At 36.8% G+C, this 12,417-nt stretch overlaps 1 long non-coding RNA gene across 1 annotated transcript in view; it reads left to right on the top strand.

The window, feature by feature from the left end:
- LOC133269874 (uncharacterized) overlaps positions 1 to 12,417 on the top strand; it is a 66,876-nt gene that overhangs the window by 14,562 nt on the left and 39,897 nt on the right. Inside the window, exon 2 of the long non-coding RNA XR_009743582.1 lies at positions 3,247 to 3,383. This is a non-coding gene — a long non-coding RNA (uncharacterized LOC133269874). The remainder of the gene's footprint in view (positions 1 to 3,246; positions 3,384 to 12,417) is intronic.

Genomic DNA, 12,417 nt, shown 5'->3' with positions numbered 1-12,417 from the left:
TAGCAGGATATACGCCTTGATCCTGAACTCTTGGAAAATATTTTCTGGTTATATTAATAAGTACAGCAATACAGATTGTTAAAGCCCAGGGAAGCCTGTGTTTTACCTTTATTGCAAATCTGGTTTGCAAGTGAGTGCATATGATGACATGTACATCCTTTCCCTTCTAGACTTCCAGAAATCACCAAAAACTGTAATTAAATTTTGCTATTATAATCCACATTTTATATCTGTTTGAAGAGCAAAATCTAAATGAGTTAAGTCTACAGATTCATAAGGTATAGGCTTATATTTCAGATTTGGTTCCTGAAAATATGTGCTTTTCCTGGAATAAGTTCCGAGAGGGTGTGCATTGGTCAGAAATAGGCACAAGTTCCCAAGCTCTAAAGATCTTAGTATTTCATAGCTCTTCCCATCTGGATTTCAGCCTAATTTGACACATATATTGTAGTTGACCTCAGACAGAATAATTCAGATGTTTGAACCTCTTAGATGTGTAGCCAAAAGCGAATAGTCTTCTTGCATGTATTTTTAAACATCTGCAAGCTGAGCTGGGAAGTAAAATGCAAATTCTAGGACTTGAAGATACCTGTGAGGTTATGAAAATCCCTTTGGGACTGTGGGGAATCCTGGGGCTTACGAACATGCTTTTTTCAGGCATGCTGTATTTAGAAATTTAGTATTTGCTTTCATTTCTCTTAACTGAAGTACAAATGACAATAGAAGTAGTTCATCAATAATTTAATGGTAAAGATAATATCTTTTGTTGAACCTTTCAATGCATATTCCATGAGGGCTAGAGGAATCATTTCCTGCAGTTTGTATTTCTGCTGTGTTTGGATATAAGAATCATTTATTGTTCATGTATGCCCAAAAAGATTAATATTGTAGCCAGTTAATACCATCGGAACTGTTTCTGTCAGTAGCTCTCTTTTACTCAGGTAAGTGCCAATACATAGACAAATGAGGTTTCCAGTATATGCAGAGGAATTCCCATGCCTTTTAGTTAGGAATAGGAAGGGGCTAACTTCCCAGCTCATAATCATATGATCATGTGGGGTTTAGGTGGGGAGTTTTGAGTTAGCACTTTCAAACTGTTGGCTAATATAATGATGTGTTCATTGTTTTAGCTTGATTACATGTTGCATATATATGTAAATGCCCTACTTCAGTTATTCAGTAACTCTTGCTTGAGATAATACATTCTCTGACCATGTTTCTCTAAAAGCAGTGTGGGAAAGCCTGCATTTCAGTAGGATGCCATACATCCACCAGTTGACCTTTGAGGGAGAATGGTATTTAAGCATTGATTTTTGAAATACTTACATTGTCTGTAACCACGGGTTTGATTCCAAGAAGGGATTGTTTGGTCCTTCACCACTATAAAGCCTATAGCATGGGGTCTCCTGAGGTGGTGGTGTTTTTTTTTCTGTGGAGGTTGTTCTCTCAGCTACAAAAACACCATTGCTTTTTCTGTAATGGTAAGCTCTTTCTTTTAGCCAAACTCCTGTTTAGTCATAGGTTCATAATTTGGACCAACCCTCTTCTACCAGCCATCCTGAACAAAGCTGCTTTTCAGTGGTTGATGAAATGACTTGGTGCAGTGATGCACAAGCTACTCGCAAAGTCTTTGAAAAGTTGCAATCTGTTTTCAGGATCATTGTGAGCATTGACTAGAACAGTAAAAGATCTCTTGTGGTAAGGAAATGGGTGTGAGCCACAATGTTTTAGATGACTTTGCATCATGTGCTGTGATGCAACTAGAGTAGGTTCAAAACTTTCCTTACACTTGCTTAGCTCCAGTCTTGTAAAGTCCTTTGTTGTAAAAGCTGTTGTTTTGTGAAAGTGAACAAACCACACAGGCCCCTGCAAGTTTGTGAGTTGATATGGCATCCCCATACAGGATCTGCTGCCAGTACGAATCTGCAGACAAGACCAAACATCCTATCAGCTCTCCACAGCAGTCCCTTTTCTTCTGAAGATCTTGTTTTGAAAAATAGACAAATATGTTAGTCTGGGATATTAAGTTTTCTTGGCTTTGATTTTTATCAGGAGAGTGAAGTGCATTGCTTGAGGAAGCAGTAGAAATTTCCATGTTTTGTATAATATTGGGGTTGTGTTTGTCTCCTCATCCTCAGCAATGAGGCATGCAGGAACTACTTCTCTGAATAGTCCCCTCATTGATCTTATTTCACTAAACAATATCTCATATCCTGGCAGTGATAACTGAGTGTGGTATCTTTTTCAGTCAATGGATGTGAGGAGCTGTGGTTATGATCTATTTCCCATCTGTGCCATGGGAATTAGCGGTCTTTCTCCCATGTGCCTCAGTAAAATGTTGGCCTTGAGCTTCTCCACCTTGAGGTGGAGAAAAAACAGCGAAATAACTTAGCTCCATTCCATAAAGCAAAATACCCAGCAAAAAGATCCAGATGGGAACCTGAGCATTAAAACCACCGTGTTTAGGAGTGGTGATTTGGTACCTCAGCAACCAGGAGTAGGAAGTGGCCTTAGCTGGTGTAATTTCAACTGAAGATGATAAGACTGTAGTATTTTTCTGAACCAGAAGAAATGTGTTAGAGAACGCCCTCAAATCCTTTTTTTATTAATCTTTTAAAATCCTGGTTTGAAAGGTGCCAGTGACTTTCAGGGATGCATACTGTCTGGGAAAGCAAAGGTCCTCTGAGACTGGCAGTTTTGTGGTGATGAGCTGAGAAACAGCTGCCTGAGCAGTGTTTCAGGAGAATGAAAACAAGGAGGGAGATCTGCTACAGCTTCTTTGCAGAGAACATCAGTGTGCTGTGGTTTTCCGAGGTTTTCTTCCCTTGTAATTGTGACACTTTTGATTAACTCTGAAGTTTTCGGTGGTGTCTCATTGCGAGATAAACTGAAGTGTAGAGCCTGTTAAAGACCTACTTCAGCTATTAAGTGAAGCTTAATTTGTAATGAGCTTGAAAGGAAAACGTTTCTTGGAAAAAAAAAATATAATTAATCAGGGGCTATCAAGTCAAGCTTTTATGTGAGTCTAAGTGTATTTGGCAGTGTGGCTGTTTTTGTGAGTTTATTTCTGTCATGTCTTAAACACCACACTTGTCACAAAGCAGCTCCAACTGTGTCATTTCAAACTAGGATGTCACCTGTATTGTAGAAAACAACCTTTGTACTTCGTGCTTTTCAGGCCTTGCTGACAGAGCAGTAAAGCTACCACAAATCATCTTTCTCTCACCTTGTGCTTTCACTTCACAGATGCTGGGGGCTCGCTGAGCCGTCACTGACCCTCTGCAGCAAGACTGTGCCGAGCAGGAGGGCTGCAGTGAGCCTCTTCCTGCATCCTGCAGGAGCCTGGCACTGAGCGTGGCAAAACTCTCTGGGGGGTAACACAGGTGGGTGAAAAATGGGAGGGACATGTCTCCTTATTGATTTTGCATTAATGTTTGACACATAGAGTAGGGATAATATTCCAATTACCCTCAAGACACTCACCATTATACAAAATAAATGTCAGCGCTTGCCCTCCGTAGTGCACGCAGCCTTCTAACACACGCACTTAATTTGAAGATTTCAGAATTTTAGTTTGTCCATTCCTTTCTCTTGGCAAAGTACAATTAATTAGTATGTCCTGAAATAATAATTAAAATGTAACCTCAGGGCTTTTTTTTCTGCTCCTTGCTGTTTTTGGGAGCGTTAGAGCAAGAATAAATGTCCAGGCTTGTCAACAAGGTTAAATGCTTAGGTCGGATCCATCCTGTTTTCTCCTGTTCTCTGCTGCACTTCTCCTTGCATCTCTTAGCCTTTCTGTTGAGTTCTTAGTAAAGGACCAGTTTCGGAGAGTCAGTACTGGACAATGCTGATGCTGAGCATAGATTAATTATTGATAAATCATGAGTCAGTGATTGGACAAAACATGACTCTCAGGCCTCAGATTTGGAGATACATAGTTCTTATTTGTTTTTTTTTAAAACAATTCCTATATTTTTCTCAAATTTGTTTTCTAAGCTACTAAGATTGCACTTGGGTGCAAGCTTTTGTAATTTTATTGCCTGTGAATGGTGCAGGTTTCATAGCTAGAGACTGAAATCACTTTTTAGTCCAACAAAGGTGCACAAAAAAAAAGAGAGAAAGATACTTTCGCATTCTACTTTGTCAGAGTAGGAAGGTTGTAGTGTGGGAACTCTCTGAGATTTGCAGAGAAAAGTTTTGTTCTTTTTTTCAGTCTTCTGCTGAGAATGGTGACTGTAAATGTCATTGTGGAGAACACCATCCACTGATACATGGGGAGAAATAGCTAATTAACATATTTTTTTGCCTAGAGAAATAATCTGAATAATGTGAAATAATTTGATAGTGGCTATTCTGAACCCAAAGGGCAGGACTGGAAATGACCAGGGTGTGAGCTTTCTATGGTGATTGAAATCACCCAGACAAGCGGGACCTGTGCAACTCATGCATGTAGATAGTATCTTCTGGGATTAGAACTTGATTTTTCATTGTATATTTTCTGGAGCTGTTTCCGCCTTTCAGTGGTCTTTAATTTCTTATAGACTAAAAAAAATAAAAAATAAAAAATAAAGGTATAAATTATCTTAGGAAGAAACTGTAGAGATACCAAATCAGCTGCTTGAAATAAATAAATTCTTTTTAGGAAACACAGAAATACTCACTTGTTTACTTAAACAGCAGCTGCTTTGTGGTCTCTGTGCCTAGTCTTTGGCAGGTAATATATTCAAGGCTTAAAGAACAAAGAGGTATAAGCTTCATCTCTTCTCCTTTTATTCTTTTGAATTACTATACAGTAATGTATGTAAGTGGCTTCTTTTGCTCCCTTAATAACTACCTACTTTCCTTGCTGTGTTTTCTTGCATAGGATCACAGATGAGTACATATCTACTTCAGTGATATCAGAAATGGACTAGATAATGTTAGATTTCTATAATGAGATATCTCCAAAGTATGTAAAAAAAAGGGGGGGGGGGGGGGAGAAGAGAAAGATTACAATTTTTATGCTTGAAGAAATATAATACTGATTACAAACTAGGGCAGTGGAGAGGTATTGCTTAAAACTGTGTTAGTATTTCATATCTTAATTTTAAAATGGTACCACAACACATTGCACAAAAAAAAAAAAAAATAAAGGAAATAAAAATTGACTTTTTGCTGTGTACCATTTTCAGTGTTCTTTGATTCATAAATATTTTAATTTCTTCCCTAGTAATCTGCCAAATCTAGAAACACATTCCATTATTCACAGTAAGTTGCTGAGCTTGATTTTAACTGGATATTACATTTAAAGTATTATTTATTTTTTTACTGACAATATGCTGGTGTGAACTGTAAACCAAGTTAATTGAATTACATTTTTCTATTACTTACTCTGTCAAACACATAAACTTTTTTCAATAGGATAGAAAATGTATTTTAACTTTCAGTAAGAAAGACAGACTCTTGCCCATTTTTTACTTAATGACACTTTTTATTCAAATATTTTTTAAGAAAAGAAAATGAAGATTATTTAATGTTTTGGGGTTTTTTTTCACCAAGGATGACAACACTGAGAAGAGCAGAAACTTCATGAGGAGTACATTTCTCTATTCTTAGGAGATGCAAATACCGTTTGTTTTATCATGTTAACAAAGTTCTCATGTTGTGGAATATAGTCTGTTTATAGGTTCTGGTACAGAAAATTATTCTGAGATGCAGTTAAAGAAGTAAGCCTGTAATAGTTTATTATGTGAATTCCCATTGCTCGTTCCTATTGTGTGGCTAATGACTGGGGCCGAGAGTGAAGTGAAATTCCCCATTGGGTAGATATACACCCATTTATTACTGCTTCTCTGGGTACCGAGTTATAGACTATATAGACTATATATACTATAGATACTGAGAACCTCCATAAGTTCTTAGCCTTTGACTCTGGATGAGTGAGGTAATTACATGACATAAATTGCCTCCAAAGAAAATCTCCTCTTCAGAAAGAGTTGTTGAAAGACTGTGGCCACATTATTAATAAAAAGCAGAGGTAACACAGAATCCCTGATGTCTCAGGATGATGTGGTGAGACTTTGACTTGTCCCACAGGAAGCGGTTTTATTTTACTTATTTTCTTCCAACAAGTTTTGGATTTACTGTGTTACCACAGGCAGCTGCAATGCTTTCAGGTATTGAGTACAAAATGGAAATAGCAACTCTACAGTTGATAAGTTGTTGGAAATGTTTAGTGCCACAGCATGGCAAACCTACTTGGAATGTGTTATCTCTAACATACATTTCTATTTTGTAGTACATCTGCTCAGGCTTCCTGGGCAGCTTTAACTAGTAAGGAATAACGTGCAGGGATGCTCATGCTCTGGTAATGTCACAGTGCTGGCTATACGTTATGGGGAAATACTGAGGGCAAGTGTCAAATGAGGATAATATTGCTTCAGTGAAAAAAGTCACTGTTGCTAATCGCTAGTGACAGACTTTGAATTGGTGAAGGGTATATAGTCAGGGGCTCATTGTTTCATTAATGACCAATGACATAATTCAGTAATGTCATTTAAAATTCATACTTAATAAGAAATCACCTATTCTTAACACATAATAACATCCCTATTATTCCAATGATACAGATTCCATGGTCAGCATCCCAGCCTTGGGGACACTAGCTAGAAAGTTTGGCTGGTAATGTATAACAAGAGCCAGAGGAGCAAAGCCACCTAAACTGTGTGAGATATGAGGAGCAAGGGAATCCCTCTGATCTGTTAGATCCCTATTGCTCACAGTTCACTGTCACTGTCTCTTTCAAAAGGAACCACTAATCTTCATAATACATTGCACTTCTTTATATTTCTTTCTTAACGGACGTAAATTTTTTCAGGTGTATGAAAACATGATGTTTATTTTTGTGACCCCTGGTTTTGAATAGCAACTAAGAATGTTTATGTGAAATGTCCAACAACCTACTAAATACGTAGCTAATGAAACAATAATCTTTACAAACAATATGTATTGGATAGGTGATGAAATGATGTAAAGGTAAGTCACACCACAAAAAGTGCAAAATTTAAGTCAATGAGGCTTGGGGTCTTTTAATTTGTTCAAGCGGCTTTAAGTTAGGCAGATACATATTTTTTATTGCCCATTTGAGAGCTTTATTAGGAAAAACTGCTGAGGCACAGTTGTAGTTTAAAACCAGTAGCACTCAGCAAGTGTTAAGTGCAGCAGGCAAGTATATTTGTGTATTTTGGCAAAGAAGAGGATAACTTCCTTCTTCATTGTTAACTTATGGAAGTTAACAGTGTGTTTACAGTTGCATATCATACTTTAGTTAGTCTGTGGCTTTCATGCAAGTCCAAAGAAAGTCAACCAGGAGGATCAGCATTCCAGAAAAATGGAAAACAAAGACCACAATTTGCAAGAATTATTCTGTTGAAGAAAAGATATAAGGTTTAGAATCAAGTACATGAAAGGTTGCTGCAAAGAGGAAAATAATAAACTGTCCTCTTTGTCTGTGGGGAGCAGCACAAGAATAATAATGCACTTAAATTGTAGTGAGGGAGATTTAAATTAGACATTAGGGAAAACTTTATAAATGTAAGGTTGGTGAAGGACAGCAGGTGATTTATTAGAGATGCTGCAGCATCCCTGGTGTCAATTTTGGGAATGAGTTAGGGAAACATCTGGAAGACCCAGGTTATTGATCCTTGTTGGGAGCAGAGGGGTGGTGAGATGGCTCCTGACATCCCTGCCCTCCCTGCCTTGCCCAGCTTTTTTAATATGCAATGAGGTTAGAAGCTCTGAATTGCTTCTTTACCCTGGACTGTTTTATGATTCTATGACTTATTTTACCCTTGTTAGGGTATAAGATAAAGTTTTAATATACTTTTCACTGGCAAGTTTCCATAGCTTTCTTTTCCCAAGACAGATGTTGAGAGAATAGTCAAATCCAAACAAGATTTGGATGCAGTATGTCTATTTAACACTATTTAAACCCTGGTTTTCTGTAATTTGTCAGTAGTCTTTGTTCATAACTTGTAAACAAAGTATTTTTTTCTAATAATTTGAGACAAAATTCACATATTGTGTAAAATTGAACATCAGAAATTTATGGCTTAAGTTCTGTTTAAGGGAGATTTGCTGAAATTAACTTAAATGGTGATTGCAAAGTGTCCCTTTTTTATATGTATATAGAAGCATAAACAAAGTCCCTTTTATTCGGAGTCTACATGGCATTACATCCTTTTCCACATTGATTTAAACTTTTGTTCTCCAGAAAAGGTGTTATTTACAGTAAAATCCTACGGTATTCAAAGTAATATAATGTGTCTGGTCACAGCTGATGAAGACATTGTTTTCTAGAATAGATGGTAAAGTTCATTGGAGCATTAAAAGAGGGTATTCTTGGTATCTCATATGCAGATACAGTCTAGACACTTGAATAATCAGCAGTCATTAGAATGTCTGCCTGTAAGAATACCAGTGTTGATGGTGAGAAAATGCTCATCCTCTTTTTTCCCTGTTTTTCTTAGCATCTGACCTTTCATGCTTAGATACTAATTTGCCCTAGTTGTAGTTTGTCTTTTTATTTCTTCTTTTTGTTTCAGTTCAAGAGCTGTAACAGGAAAATAGTATTGAAGCCCTACTGATGTGTTTTCATTGAATAGTAACAGAAGTTAACTGACTGATATGCAGTCCTAATTAGTTTTATTTACAGCATTGGAGATTAGAAAAGCACTTTCTAAAATAAATCAAACCATTGTTTTCACAACTGCTTATTCCAGTGTGCTTTTAGATTTGGAAAAAGATCAATGCAAGTTCTATCAATATTTTTTAATTAGGAAAAAATTTAATTGTGATCTCAGACTTCAAATAGATACATGGTCTTTCTGACTACTAAAATGGTGGCATAGGTGGCTCCTGCTTCTCTTAAGTCTCCTCTTTGAAAAGCACAATTAAAAGTGTGTTTTTGTTGCTATGTCCACCACATATTAGTTCTGCAGGAGTTTTAAAGGGAGAATTTGCTTTCTGTCCAACAAGATGGGTCTGAAGTGCGACACATGAGAGAAAATATATTCTAGTGGGTTTTTAATAGATTTAGAAAAAAATACTGTTTGTCTTACAGAAACAAGTAAAGGGCCTCCTGTGACACATAAGATTTTGTAAGCACATTGAACTGGCAATCAGCTAATCTCTAGTGTCAGAACGATATCAGTAATTGGATCCCCTATGAAACAGCAGGAGTCAGTGGTGGGTGGATTGTTTCTTTGCAGTACAATGCAGGCAGCTGAGTTCTCTGTGCTCAGCTGTGAGGTTGTGGGAGCATGATTGCCACAGTACCAGGAGAATTGAGGCAGGTTTTTAATTACTGCTTTATTGAATTATTTGGTGTTATTTCTTGCAAGTGCACAGTGAAGCACCATGTGAGAATACTAATTTCTATTCAGTTAATCATGGGTGGTGTCACTTCCGCTGCATGCTTGTAGCCTGCTTGTGTCTTAGTTTTATATTATTCACGAGAGATACCACTTTTACATTTCTATGGTTAACATAGGTAAATTTTTGAATCAGAAATAACATTATTAATGTGCTTGTGATACTATGATTGAAAGTCACAGGAGAGATTTCAGCTTTACAGGGTACCTCCATGGGAATGCCTTGTTGTTTGAGAACAAAACCAACCCAAAATGTAGAAGGCAGAAATAAGAAAGGATTTTATTTTCTGTTGTTTGTAATACATAGACCTGTTTTGACTCAACTAATTATCAGAAGTCCTAGTTCTGCTGTGATTATTTTCACCAAGAGCAATAACTCCTACCAGACATATCCTGATATTTTGAAAGAGTGGTTTAAATATGTGTATGTATGGGGTTTTGCATCTATTGATGTTTAAGTTAATTTTGCAGACAGCCATAGATGTAAGATGCTCTTTCTCTTTTAACTGCCTCAGTCCATACTTCTGCAAAATAGTACAGCATATTTTTCAAGCCATTTAGGTCCCTAAAAGGCTAACTTTGTAATCACTAAAGTGCCAAATAAAGCCAAGCCTTTGAAATTGTATAAACAAATGGTTATTATCATATAATGTATTTAGCATGACTTGAACAATAATTTCAAGCTTTTGAAGTTGTTTTTTTTCTCCCCAGGTATGACATAATTTCCCCTCCCCCATCAACTGCAACTGTTATTGGTGCTTGAATGAGCCAAAATACTTGGAATCTGCTTTTCTATCTTATGCTAAGCATGGAAGACCTCAAAGTTAGTCCCTATTCCATTAAGCAGAATTGGAAATGGAGAATATCTCTGGGGGGAATATATATAGGTGGGAAATAGGGAATATATAGGCAGGGGAATACATAGAAGGAGCATTTTAAAATGGGTTTTACTTATAATTGATGCTTATGTGTTCTACATGCATACTCTTTTAATAACTTTTTAAGAAATTATTGTATTTTTAGTGTTTATCCTCATCCTCAGTGTCACTTGATTTGTTACTTTGCAGATCAGAACCAAGCAAATGGAGGGAGAACAGTGTTGTTCAGCCTTCTCAGCCATTTGCCATTGCTCTATGCACTGTAACTACAGTAAACTGCTGTTTCATGCAGTTAAAGCAGGATTAAAACTGGCTTTATAAAGAGATCAAGGAAGGATGGTTTAAAGCCAGTAAGTTTTAATAACATTTCAGAGAAAGAAAAACTTTGATCTAACTGGAAAAGCAGGGAGTTTCTTCAAGACATCATTGCAAAGAGGAATCACCAGTTTTTCTAGTACTTATTCAGCTACTCAGCCCTATTATTTGTCCTTCGTTTTGTAAAGTATATCTTTTATCTTTGAACTTACTTGCTTTTCTTCCAAGAACTGTTTCACAGAAGTTACTTCATTAAATGAAAGTATTTACTACTGGTGAGCTCAAATCAGTTTTGTCTTTTCTGCCCTAATCTAGCTAAATAATGATAATAATAATTATAATAATAATAAAAAAAAAAGGTGTATTGGCCTAATTTGATTGTCTAATGAATGCTACAGAGAAGTGAAGTCTCCTCTTGCAGAGTTCTTAAATGTCTGACCATGACTCTCCCCTAGGTTTCCTGGGGTGTTAGCCCTGGGGCATTCATTCAGAAATTGGTTTGGGGTTTTTCCTCTTTCTGTTCAAAGCTGCTGTTCTGGTCGACATGCACACTGTTATGTTTTGGGATTTTTTTTTACATTGTTTCCAAACCTCCACTTCCTGCCATAATTTCCCCAGTCTTAAAATTTTTTTCTCCCCTACGTTAAGCAAGTTTTCTGTGAGAAGGCATTATGTGCAGGATTTAGCTGCAGACACTTTTCACTACGCTAAATGAGTACTGCTTTTCCAGCTTATTTTGGCAGATAGAGCAAAGTGATAAGATCGCTACGTGGGAAAGTTGGGCAAATACATCAGTGCTGTACTTGGCACTGATATTTTTCCAAATGCCCCATTTTCTTAGTTATCTTTTTTATATTCCACATAGTCCCAGTCTTACAGTTTCAGAGTCTTAATGAGATCCCAGCTTGTTGGTTAGCACTTCTCTGTAGATATTTTTTCAACCACATTATACAAAGGGTAGTTTCCTTCTCTTTATTTTCTTTATGTGAGAAATGCCATATAGGTTTTACTTTACTTTGCCCAAATACACATCTTTTCACCTGCTGTTCCTGTGGCTTGGTGTGCAGTGAGACAGCTTCTTGGTTCTTAGTGCTGGGTTGCTCTGACAGGCTGTGTTGACTAATTGGTCTCTGCCATTTTCTTGATCTTTACCTCCTTTTTCTTGCTTTCCTAGTTAGAGCAGAGCCTCGCTGAGAACAACCCACAGGAAAGCGCTCTCCTTGAGCTTCTGACAACCACCTTGTCTCTTGCTTGGTGCTATTATTAACAAAACAAAAGCAAAAGTCCTCATGTGGGCTTCCTGAGAGTAGTGAGGAGTCAAACTGTGAATTAAACATCTTTTGCCTACATGTCAGCTAAGAAACAGCTGAGTGATGTTCGAGGCACAGATTGATAGGCTTTTTAAGGTCACCAGAAACTAACTTTTAAGGTTTTGATGCTGTTTCTTTTAAAGGAAATAATAATAAAAAAGGAGTAATATGATGTCATATTTAATAAGGTAATAGTTCTGACAACTGACTCACAAGGCAGGCATTTTAGAAGTACAGTACTCCATTCTCACACACTGTATATAATTTATAGAATCCTTCTTTTTTTCAGATTAAGTCCATATAGAAATGGATAGCATTATCTGTGTTCAGAAAAAATGAAAGAAATTAATGCTGTGATTGAATCTTGTATTTACCTGCTTCACTTGAATTTTAATTCAGTTCAGAAATTAAAGAGAAGCTTTCTATTCACAGTGTTGCATGTCATTATTTTAAAAACATTTTCTGGTGAATTGATGCCACTGTAGAGCAGAACAGGCAACTTTT

Source organism: Pezoporus flaviventris, unplaced genomic scaffold (assembly GCF_033815535.1).
Source record: "Pezoporus flaviventris isolate CSIRO_AGI_PZ_B2104156 unplaced genomic scaffold, CSIRO_AGI_Pfla_v1 ptg000016l, whole genome shotgun sequence".
In the NCBI taxonomy this organism is placed as follows: Eukaryota; Metazoa; Chordata; class Aves; order Psittaciformes; family Psittacidae; genus Pezoporus; species Pezoporus flaviventris.
The sequence above is the reverse complement of the archived record's forward strand: the minus strand, read 5'-3'. Positions and strand labels throughout refer to the sequence as shown.